Source organism: Astatotilapia calliptera, chromosome 14 (genome assembly GCF_900246225.1).
Source record: "Astatotilapia calliptera chromosome 14, fAstCal1.2, whole genome shotgun sequence".
In the NCBI taxonomy this organism is placed as follows: domain Eukaryota; kingdom Metazoa; phylum Chordata; class Actinopteri; order Cichliformes; family Cichlidae; genus Astatotilapia; species Astatotilapia calliptera.
This window is the reverse complement of record NC_039315.1, coordinates 39,922,992-39,935,093: the sequence shown is the minus strand read 5'-3', so window position 1 is coordinate 39,935,093 and position 12,102 is coordinate 39,922,992. Positions and strand designations below refer to the sequence as shown.

Sequence of the window (12,102 nt, the reverse complement as noted above, 5' to 3'; positions counted from 1 at the left end):
CCCCTTAGTGTGTTTGTTGGGCAGCTTAGATAATGTCACTTCAGAAAAGAATATAGCCCATATGGTTTTCACTGCCCAGAAAACTGTCCTCATGAACTGGAAAAATAAAAACAATCTTAATTCTAACCAATATAGAAATTATCTATTAGATTACATTAGTCTTGATACAGCCTCTGCCACCACATCAGATCAATTGCTCTGGGCTCCTTTGATCAGCTCCATCACCTAGTGGGGGTGGGGGGTCATAGTTTGGTCCCGCCTTCATTGTTGTGATTGGTGTGGGGGTAGGGACAGGCTTAGGGCGTCGGGGGGTTCCCCGGAGGCATCTTCCTTGGGGGGCTCAACCCGGGGTAGCGGTCATGTCCGGTTGGGGGCTCTTTTGGCTCTCGGGTGACTGTTTCCTCGTGGCTGCGTGCAGCGGGGCTAGGGGAGGGTCTGTGCTGACGGACGTGGGTTACTGACCTGGTAGCCTGTCTGCCCCTGGGTGGGTCCGGGATGGGCGTGAGGTTCTGGAGGCGCTCCGTCTCTGGGCTGGGGCCCTGGCCGGGCCTCGGGGCCTTGGGTCCTGGTTTGTGTGTTGCCGGGGTTGTGGGCGGGTGGGTGCATGGGGGCCCATCCCTGGCGCAGGGTGCCGCCAGTGCGTCGAGCCACCTGGGGGGCTCTTCAACTGGTGGGGGAGATTGTCACACCTTGCAGGAGCTTTCCTCTCCTCAGGAACTCTCTGCAGGAGGGGGAGATACAGGAGAGGTGGAGGAAGATCTCAGCCTGGGCGTCTATTGTCTCATGTAGTCTGGAAGATGAGTGGATGGTGGGGTGGGTGCAGTTTTCTCTGTGGTGGGGTTGGGTGGACTGTCCCGGGCTCTGTGGGGCCGGGGGGCGCTGCTGCGCTGGGCCCCGGATGCGCCTGGGCCCCCTTTCCCTGGCGGGTCGCGGAGTATGGGAGTGCCTACTGGGGTCAGCGGGGGAGCTGGCCCCAGGGAGGGGTCACCTGCCCCTCCCTTCCTTCCCTCCCCATCTCCAGCTGCCTCCCTCTTCCCGCTCCACCACAACCACCCACACATGCAGGGCCTTGGAGTAGGGGTATGTCACCAGGGTGCAGAGGAGGCTACCCCCCCCTCTGTCCCCTTCAGGCTGCCTCTGCCTCAATTTTATCCCACAACTTAGACATTCACATTACTCACACTCTCATTACACATACATATAGGATCTTGGGGGTGGGCACGATACAAATTACCATCAGGGTGTACACCTCACCCCTGGCGTCGTTGCCCACCTCTCAATTTTGAATACACGTAGACATTGAGGGCTAGCAGGAGGGACTATGCGCTTACCTGCTGCTCTCTGGCAGGTAGCTCCATCCCCCCTGGTTTTTCATTGCACCTTAGAATACACATGCATCAACACTACAATGAGCGGGTGGAGGGAGGTTTGGAGTCTTCTCTCACCCCCGTTCTCTGCGGCCTGCTGGAGCGGGGGTGCTAGGAGGAGTTGGCCGTCCGACTGCGGTCTGGAGTGTGGGGCCTCCTTGCTGCTGCGGAGTCGGGGCGGTCTGCCTCTCCCCACCGCAGGGAAAAGGGTAACACCACCTGGGTCTGGGTGCAGTTCCCCCCCTCCAGGGGCAAGGGTACCTAGACCCGGTTCGTAGAGTACGCTTGGGGAGTGTGATCGTGTGTACAGCGTCTCTTTATGTCTGTATCCACGTTGGTTGAGTGTGGAGTAAGTGCATATGAGAGCATGAGGGTGGGAATTAGGGCTGGGCGATATATCGAGTTTTTTAAAAATATCGATATATTTTCATACGAGATATAAGATGTGACAATATCGTTTATATCGATATAGTCTATGTTACGTTATAATTATACTTGTGGAGCCGCAGGTTTGCCTCTCTTCCGTCCACTTTTGTCTCTACGCAACGTTACTCGGCCTCGCCTCTCCTTCACTGAACACAACTCCCCCTCCCCCATAGCTTCACCTGCAGGCAATGACAAGATCAAAGCGGAAAATCTCCGTTAGCGAGTTACCGTGCGTGGGGCTGGACGGCGTCAACGTGTTAGCGAGCTTACCGCGCTAGCGAGCTAACCGCGCTAACGACATGCAGCCCGGAGGGGCTGCACGGCCTAAAATCCTTTCATTTTCTCAAAAATCGACAGTGCGCCTTATGCATGAATTCTGGTTGTGCTTACTGACCGCGAACCGATTTTATGTGGTACACAGCGCTCAGCAATCTGTCAAAAAATGTTTTAATATGACTTTGCTAAGCTACGGAGCTGCACCGCTTGATGGATTGTCGGAGGATTACGGCTACCGAGGAGAAGCCTCGCGGAGTGATACGTACTGTGTGTGTATAAGGACCACAAACGGCACCTGTTCAGAGACGTGGTGCAGCTATGAAATCTGTCTCTTTGTTATTATGCTCAGCATCTATTAGTTTACATTTTGACTGCACAATTGTGAGCTTTTTGTTATGCACAAAAACAACATTGTTTTCTTTTATTTATGGACCATGATTATTTAATAAATGCTGATAATTTATTTTTGAGTAATTTCTTCATGTACATCTACGCTGTATGTAAATAAAAGTGCCCGTGTGACATCTGGGACACAGTGTGACTAGGAACTCTCTTTTTGTTCTTAACTTATGGCTTTAAAAAAAAAATCGAGATATATATCTTATATCGCCATCCAGCTAAAAAATATCGAGATATGAATTTTGGGTCATATCGCCCAGCCCTAGTGGGAATGGATGTTTGTGTCTGTGTGTGCCTGTATGTCTGTGTCTATATGTCAGATGCCACCTCTCTGGGGACATCTCAGGCCCTCCAAGGTTTGGAGGCCTATCTCCACCCACCACCACTTCCCCTGCCAGTGGCGGACTCCCTCAGGTGTCGATGCGTTGGTGGTTCTTTGTGTCTGGGGGTGGGCGTCCGGGTACACACCGGCTCACTCCTTGGCGGCCGCTTATCGGGGCCTGGAGCCTGGGGCTCGCTCGGGCCACTTCAGAGGTGGGGTGTCGGTCACTGAGGCACAGCTGGCTGCCGGCGGAGCTCACGGGCGCGTCACTGCAACTCCCCCTGGCTTCTGCTCCGCGGCTGCTGAGTGAGCCCTCATCTGGGACTCTTCTCAGCTCTTACTGGGACAGTGGCGCGGCTGTCCCTCTGTTGGTCTTCCTTGGTCTCTTGTGTTCTGGGGGCCTCTGGATGTCTGGAGTTTTGATCTCCTCCATACAAATCAAATCAAATCAAATCACTTTTATTGTCACATCACATGTACAGGTACATTGGTACAGCACATGTGAGTGAAATTCTTGTGTGCGAGCTTCACAAGCAACAGAGTTGTGCAAAATACAATAATGTAAACAAGCAAAATACAAGCTACATCTAAAACTAATAAATATACACTCAACAAAAATATAAACGCAACACCTTTGTTACTGCTCCCATTCCCCATGGGATGGACGTAGAGACCTAAAATTCATTCTAGATACACAATATAACCATCCCTCCCAAACAGTGGTCACAAATCAGTCCAAATGTGTGGTAGTGGGCACATCTGCTATATTGAGATAATCCATCCCACCTCACAGGTGTGCCACATCAGGATGCTGATCTGACATCATGAGTAGTGCACAGGTGTACCTCAGACTGCCCACAACAAAAGGCCACCCTGGAATGTGCAGTTTTGGCCGAATGGGGCGCGGGGGAGGGCTTTGTACGCATCCCGGAAAGAGGTGTAGCAGTGGTCGAGTAGCCGATCTCCACGAGTGTTAAAGTGGATGTGTTGGTGGAGTTTGGGTGAGACTTTCTTCAGGTTTCCCTTATTAAAGTCTCCGGCTGTGATAAACGCCGCCTCTGGGTGTGCGGTTTCCTCGCTGCTGATCACGCTGTACAGTTCCCTGAGTGCTCGGTCAGTGTCGGCTTGTGGGGGAATGTAAACAGCCGTAATAATCACTGCTGTAAATTCCCTCGGTAGCCAGAATGGCCGGCACTTAATCATCAGGTACTCCAGGTCCGGTGAGCAGAAGGATTTGACCGGGTGCACGTTCGCATAATCACACCAGCTGTTGTTGATCATGAAACACACACCACCGCCTCTGCTTTTCCCAGTAAGATCCTGTGACCTGTCCGCGCGATTGACGGAGAACCCCGGTAGTTGTATTGCGGAGTCCGGTACCTTGTCCGATAGCCAGGTTTCTGTGAGGCAGATCACGCAGCAGTCCCGCATCTCTCGCTGGAATGAAATCCGTGCCCGAAGCTCGCACAGCTTGTTCTCCAGAGACTGCACATTAGCCAGTAATAAACTGGGTAACGGTGGTCTGTTAGTGCGCCATCTCAGTCGAACCAGAACGCCAGATCTTCTCCCTCTGCGTCGGCGTTTGCGGCCTCCAGGGCCAGAGAACAAAGGCGTCTCAGGTGAGATGAATGGGGGGTCTGCAAACGGAGCGTCCGTGTTGCAAAACTTGAACTCCGGAAAGTTATAAGAAAGACCGTCTTTTATGTCCAGTAAGGTTTGTCGGTCGTACACAAGGAGACATGTGCTACTCGCGAAAAAATGAAGGAAAAGTAAAATTAAACACAGAAAAAAGCTGTTGCTTGGGGGAGCTCGCGACAAGGCTGCCATACTCTGCGCCATCTTGAATCACGCATACCTGCTTCATACCCTGGAGGACGGGGCTGTGGCTCCCCACACTCCCTAGCAGATCGTTACATGGAGAAACCTTTGGAATGCAAGCATGCTGATCCACACAGGTATGCACACAGGTGTACACACGGGTATTCAAAGACGCGGACTACAGCTTTCTTGGCTGCTGCCTCAAAGCACATTGTGCGCTGTCTATCTTGCGTGCTGCACAATATCGTTTATTATTTAGTATCTACTGATATCTACTGCTAGCTAGTTTATTGTGATGGTGCCGTTTTTTTTTATTATGTTGCTCTTTGTTGTTTGCTTTCTCTTCTGTTTTTTTTCTCCATACAGGCGACCCAGGTGTTTTTTTTTTCTTTCTTCCCCCCCTTCTCACCGTCTCTTCTCCCCTTTGGTTTTCTTTCCGCTTGGCATCTTTCTTGGCCTTAAGACAACAATTCTGATGGCTAAAGATCCAAACGGGACACAAAAAAAAAAAAAAAAAGGAAATAGACACCTGCACCACGAGGGAAAAAGGCGCACGAAAGTGGCAGGCAGATGAAGACAAACCACGGCATAATAATACTTTTACGTTTTGCAATCTACAAAGGTTTGCACTTTGAGAATCAATTGTGAGAACTGTGACCAATGTTCATGTGTGTGGGGAAAACAGTATATAAAGTGCGTGACCAGGGGCTAGTTATTCTGAGAACCCCTGCTGCAATAAATGAGGGACCACTGTCTACTCTGATTATTATATTCAACCTGTTAACATTTAATACTGTATTGATAGAACCAACTGATTCTGCAGCAGAGCATCCCCAGTCTCTGAGCTCCTGCTGCTGCACCCACAGGTATGTACAGCAAGCACTGATACCTTTTTAGTCGGTGGGATTGCCTTGTGATCACCTTTACTAAATATCTACAACCAATCTGATTATATCCTGTTTTTGTTTTGTTTTTTTTTCAATCTTGAAATTAAAATCTAGTAGCAGCCTTCTCATTTCTTTGTGTTTTGTGCTGTTTTACAGGCCCACAGAGGAGGACGGCTCCGAGGCAGATGAGGGACGGTCCATCAGCGCTGGAGCTGGCCATCCTGGTATCCCTGAAGAGTCCACACCAGTCTCCCATGGAGCATTTCCTCCTCAGCCTTGTTCCTGCTCTGGAGAGCAGCTGGTCCTTTTTAATTCCTGTCTCTCTGTAAATTCTTATATTTTATATATTTATGTTTAATGTTTTTCTGTTTGAGAATTTTAATATTATTTCAAATAAATTTTTATAATGACTAATGTCTCAGTTCTACTACACAGCAAATGTTGGCACACGACTTGACACATGTAGAATTTATTTCATATTATACTAATGACAAAATATACTAATACAGTGGGTTGCAAAAGTTTGGGCAACCTTGTTAATAGACATTATTTTCCTGTATAAATCCTTGGTTGTTACAATAAAAAATGTCAGTTAAATATCATACAGGAGACACACAGTGATATTAGAGAAGTGAAAAAAAGTTTACTGGATTTACAAAAAGTGTGCAATAATTGTTTAAACAAAATCAAGCAGGTGCATAAATTTGGGCACCACAAAAAAGAAATGAAATAAATATTTAGTGTATATCAATGTGTGTGTCTCCTATATGATATATGGGGTGCCTTTGTCTGGACGTGCTTCCCATCCAGAGCTGCACAGCACAGAGGAAAGTTCCAGCGCTCCCTCTGTGATGGACCGCCAGTCTCCAGGTGAAGGCACAGCCATGAAGTCGTCCACTAGACAGTCTCAGATGGCCGTCGCTACCTGGGGGGTGATCTGGCTCACCGTGGACACACTGACTCTGAAACTGAACGCGATGGTCCTGAAGGAGTCCCTGGTGACAAGGAACCTGGACAAAATTGTTCAAAATTAGTATTATGTGTACTGCAGTTACAAAATACATTAGTCAAATTCCAAAAACTTTTGTGATGTCAGATTTAAATCACAAAACTTAAATCTTACATAAAACATTTTGTAATTATAAGGATAATTACAAAATGTATATTAGATAATATCTAAAACAGTTGTGTTTTATTTTAACTTTAACATATCATAATTTGATTGGTAGCAACGTTTACAACTACAGTGTGCCAATCACTCATAATTCCTAAACATGTCAATCAGGTAGGAATGAAGTAAGACATTAATAGAAATAAAGAGTTGTATGTTGACATGTAGCTCTTTCCTTGCTTAAATCATTAATATTTTTGAAAAATTAATCTGTGATAAGACATAGCTTATCAAGATAGAACCATGTAACTAAAGATGAACCAAACTGTTCACAGTTTTATCTAACTCTGTTTTAATAAAGGCTGGTGACCCCTGTTATAGAGTCTGACAGCTGCAGGGGTTATATACAAATATTCAACTATACCAGAATTAAACCAGGTCTAAATAAAAAGGAGTGAGTATCACTACAAAGGTTAACTCAGTGGTCCTAATGCTACAGTTTGATATCAGCAAACACCGAGCGCATAAATTGATGTGACACCACAGCCATGCTATCAATGCAAACACTGATAACAGCATAAATTGAATTAAATCAGGACTTGATGAGACCTTCTGAGTATCACTAGAAATATTATAAACAGTCATCTCCGTACCACAGTTTGCTATCAGTAAACACCGACGGCATTCATTGATAGCATAGCACATCCATGTTAGCAGTCTATAAACAATAGTTTAGCATATTAGCACAGGTATCAATAAAGGACTACCGTATACGGTAGTTGTTTAGTAACTACTAACCTTAGTAACTAACTAACCTCAGGCAGACGGACAGGCGCTCTGCAGGTGGGATTGAGCGCCTGTAGTTGGTGTCTAGGCGGGCAATGCTTGGACCAACGCGGGACAACAGGTCCTCAAACTGGGCGAGGGAAAGTGAATGGAGAAGGGAGACTCTCTCTTCAAACGCTAGCTCGACAGCTGCCATCTAGCAAAGGTACCGGTCTGGCACAACTTCCTCCCACATCCCTCCCACATTTCCAATGCAATTTTGAGGCGCGATGGATTTTTCTTGGACACGCGTAGAGGTGCAAATGTGCACGCGTCAAATTAGGGGCGTTTGGGGCGTTTTGTTCGCGTCCATCGTGTTCGGTGTGAACACACCGTTATAGCTCACGCTTATAGCCTATAAGCTAACAGCTAGCCTGGTTAATGACGCTAGAGTTCAACGCACATGCAAACAGCTCGTCTCTACTTCTTTAACTGTTAAAACAGAAGGCAATACTGCGGGTGATTTTGTTTTTCAGCAAGAGTTAGTAAAAAACATCTCTAGTATAATCAAATCTACTTGCTAAACATCTGCAGCTTGGCAGTGTATACAGCACTATAATGACCAGACCTAATTATTTTGGAAACCATACCTCTTTCCACAGGTCTCAACTTCATCAGACATCACCTAGACTCAGAGCTGGATGAGTCCAGCGCAAACAGCAGCCTAACCGACTAAGATAAATGGATCCATGGGCTCAGGAAAGCCAGAAGCAGGGGAGCTGGAGAGGTACCTTTCATGTCCATTCACTGGAGGTGTGGATCTATTGCATGGCTTTCCCCACATCAAGAAGCTGTCAATCAAAATCTGTACAGCTCTTCCTGCATCTGGAGCTTGTGAAGGACTTCTTAGTCATGCAGGACTCCTGTTCACTGCTAAACAGTTACAGCTTCACAGAAAGAACCTTAACCATCACTTCACTGTGTGAAGAAATGGCACATTTTTGCTAAATATGCAGAAATAAATGCACACTTATACAATTTATGGTAAAATGAGCTGCTTTGTATGTATGTTGAAGATGCCTCGTTCTAATGTTTTCTCTGAGGCTGCTGTGCCATTTGGCGCAAAAATGAATATAAAGTTTACAGCATATCTTGTCACTGGAAATTGTTTGCACTGTTTATATATTTATATTATTTACTGTAGGTATTGGTGAAAAAAGCTTTATGTTGTGAAAAACTGAAATTGGAAATTAGAATTATTATGCCTTATTTTGTTGATGTTTTTACATATATTCCTTTTGAAAATACTAAGATTTGTATATTTATTAATTTTTGTTTGTCTGATAGCATTTATTTAAAAAAATAAATTGGACATTTCAAACAGTTACTCACTACTTGAGTAGTCTTTTCACCAAGTACTTTTTTACTCTTACTTGAGTAACTTTTTTTGAGACTACTTTTCACTTTTACTTGAGTAATAATATTTTAAAGTAATGCTACTCTTACTTGAGTACAATTTTTGGATACTCGACCCACCTCTGCTGTCAGCCGAAAATAAAGAGACACCAAAATCAAGCATCTACGGAGGAAGGCAAGATGAACTTGTACCACAGTGATCTGAATGTTTCTACTGATGGAGGAATCCTGAAGTGTAAAGGCCTTCACTCTGCTCAGAATCAGCCAAATGCTGCAAAACGGGTTGCACATGGATAATAAACCAAAGCAAACTGCGAAAGCAAGCTGTTTAGTGACAGCTTTAGCTAAGCTGACTTGACTAAATGGAGCAAAGAATTGGTTAAATCTGTGCATCTCCGGCAGGTTGCGCTCTGCCCGTGCATCTCTGCACACGCCCCGGCCTCGTCGTGAGCGCGCGGCTCGCGGAGCAGCATCAGCAGAGCGGGGGCGCGGATCAGATCGAAGCGGACATTCTGCAGTCATTGTTGGAGGATCGTGCGGAGTTGGACGGACTTTCGTACCGAGGTCTTCTGTAGCGTGGCCGGGTGAGCTCCGCGGGAAACCGCATGTAGCTTAGGGGCTGGTGGGGGGCAAAGGTGCGAAGTGAATGCGGGGGACGGCTCTGGAGAGCCGGTAGTGCATTTTCTTTTCTCCTTACTGAAAACAGGGATGGTGAAGGTGAGATGAGCTCTAGCTGCTGCTTTCGCCGTGTTACAGCGCAGTAGGTGCGCGCTACCTCACGGTATGGAGGGAAAACGGTGGTCGGCGGGCTCCGACCATTAGTGGTCCAGTCTCCGCTGCAGCCGCCATGACTGAACCGCTGTGTAGCTGTCTTTGCTCCACCGGGACTAGCCCAGCTGTGTGGTACTGGTCATGCAACTTTAGCACACACACACACACACACACACACACACACACACACACACACACACACACACACACAAAGCAGGCCTCCGTCGCACCTTTATGTGAATGATTTCTGTAATGCTGTCGCCTACAGCAGCGCTCATATCGCCGGAGCTGCAGTGCTCTGGGAGTGGAACGAAGATGATAAAAATAATCGTCGTGTTTCATGATACTGGACGCGCTCGGGAGAAATCCTCGGATGCTTCTTGTGATGTGATGCGATGCAGACGTGCTCTAGTTTCGAGGTTAACATGTGTGTTGCTGCAGACATACAGATGGAAGCAACAACTGGGACTGGTTTTAAGTGTCCCGTGGGCATTGAGGGGAGGTGTGTGAAGAGAAGCTATGTCATCAAGGTTACTAGCGGCCAGTAAGGCCGATCTTAAGGGTGGAGCTGCATTAATGAAAAAGTCTGTAGCTTGCGTGTGCGCTTTTCACCATGTGCACTGGCAGGGGCGGATCTAAAGAAATTTTGCTAGGGCGGCATGGACATCAAATGGGGTGGCAAAATCAAAACCTTTTTTAACCCCTACCCCCCCCCCCCCCCCCCCCACACACACACACACACACACACACATACATATGTAGATATTACATATGGTTAAAATGAAGTATACATATTCAGTAAGTATACAGGTTTCATATAAATATAATCTAAACTTAATTTATTTTTTGTAGCCTGCATAATTAAACGTTTCAGTTACATGTGAATTTTAATTTTATGTACTGTATAGTAAATGGCCTGTAAATGGCCTGTATTTGTATAGCGCTTTTCTAGTCCCTAAGGACCCCAAAGCGCTTTACACAACCTGTCATCCACCCATTCACACACACATTCACACACTGGTGATGGCAAGCTACAATGTAGCCACAGCCACCCTGGGGCGCACTGACAGAGGCGAGGTGATATGTAAAAATTTTCCAACTGACAATCGTCAGTCCAATAACCAACAATAGGGGATATATTTGTGCAGACTTTTTGATGGGCGAAGCAATATAATCATGCACGGACTGATTTGCGCAATTACAATGTATAAGTTTTGTTTGGAGGGAATATTTTGCCTTCTTTTCTTGTTTGTTTCAGTATTAATATAGCTACTTTTGGGATTATTTATTTATTTATTTGAGATGCACCAAAGACTTAACAGTAGACTTAACAATACGGCAGAGAATCTGTTTTTTTTTTTTTTTTAATGTTCGCTGGAAGAGGCATTTTGATTTTTAAGTAACTGTTTGTAGAGCAGGGCGATATGGCCAAAAATATTTATCACGATATATATTTGAAAATTTGCAATAACGATATAACTGACGATATAATTGATGCGAGACAAAATACAACTCCACAACATTACTAGCGCAAAAAGACAACCTTCCATTTATTTTCACTTAAACAAGAAACTGGTTTTTATGTACATTAAAGCTTTATAAAAATATAACAGTGCAAATGCAAATTCCTTGCTGAAAGTTTAACCAAAAGGCATTTCCAGTAGAAATGGGCTGACATATCCTGAGCATAACCATGTATAATATCCACTGAAGTTAAAAAGAGGTGCAGTACGTATTTTTCGGACCATAAGGTGCACGGGATTATAAGGCACATTAAGCGAAACAAAGCAGTCAGATAAATCAAACTTTATTAAACTCATTCTTCTTGCTTCCTCCACTTCTGTACCATTGATTCATTAATGTTGAATTCTCTGGCAGCTGCTCTATTCCCATGTTGTTGCAGTATATTAATGACTAACCTCGTATTGTGGATGGATTATCTCAGTTGTTCTCCTGACTGAAGTTTGGTCTGTTTACAGCATCCTGCCATGCGATTGCATTTGTCTCTAACCATGAGGAACCTTAACGTTAACTTTTATAAGTGGAAAAGTGTTAGTGTTCGTCCTCCAGCTTCACTGTTTATGTTATGCTAACATAGCTGTGTCGCAAGCGATCACGTAGCACATCATTATATACCAGCTAGCCCAACTTCAGTAACCCTACAAACGTCACTGCTGTTTAGTTTCCTGTCTTCATTTGTGTTGGAAGTGATAACAGAGCTGTACGTTTTAATTTTTTCAGAAATCTCTCAGTCAGAACATGCTATATCATGCTTAGGTAACTCGCGAAACTAGCGAGCTAACTTCCGCTAGCTTCCTGCTAACTTCTAACTCCGTTAAATGTAATAAATTTTGTTTTCATGGATGCCTGGAAGTTAAACTTCATAGTTACACCTGGTAAAGCAGTAATGCTGATCGTTTTATTAAAGATGAAAGAATTTAGACAGTTTTTAACTCTCAGTGATGCTGCAGTGTTCGTTTGACCTGAAGTATACTGAGTTTAGGACCCAGATTACTCCCACATTTAAGAGCATCTTAGTCCGAC

General features: G+C 45.4%; 1 protein-coding gene across 6 annotated transcripts in view; it reads left to right on the top strand.

Annotated features, from left to right (window-relative positions):
• The first annotated feature begins 9,243 nt into the window (after window positions 1–9,243).
• The window catches only part of fat3a (FAT atypical cadherin 3a), a 176,971-nt gene continuing 174,112 nt past the window's right edge, over window positions 9,244–12,102 (top strand). For all 6 annotated transcript variants that reach the window (XM_026192656.1, XM_026192658.1, XM_026192655.1 and 3 more), the window contains exon 1: window positions 9,244–9,371. The gene's annotated coding sequence lies outside the window, so the exon portion shown is untranslated. The remainder of the gene's footprint in view (window positions 9,372–12,102) is intronic.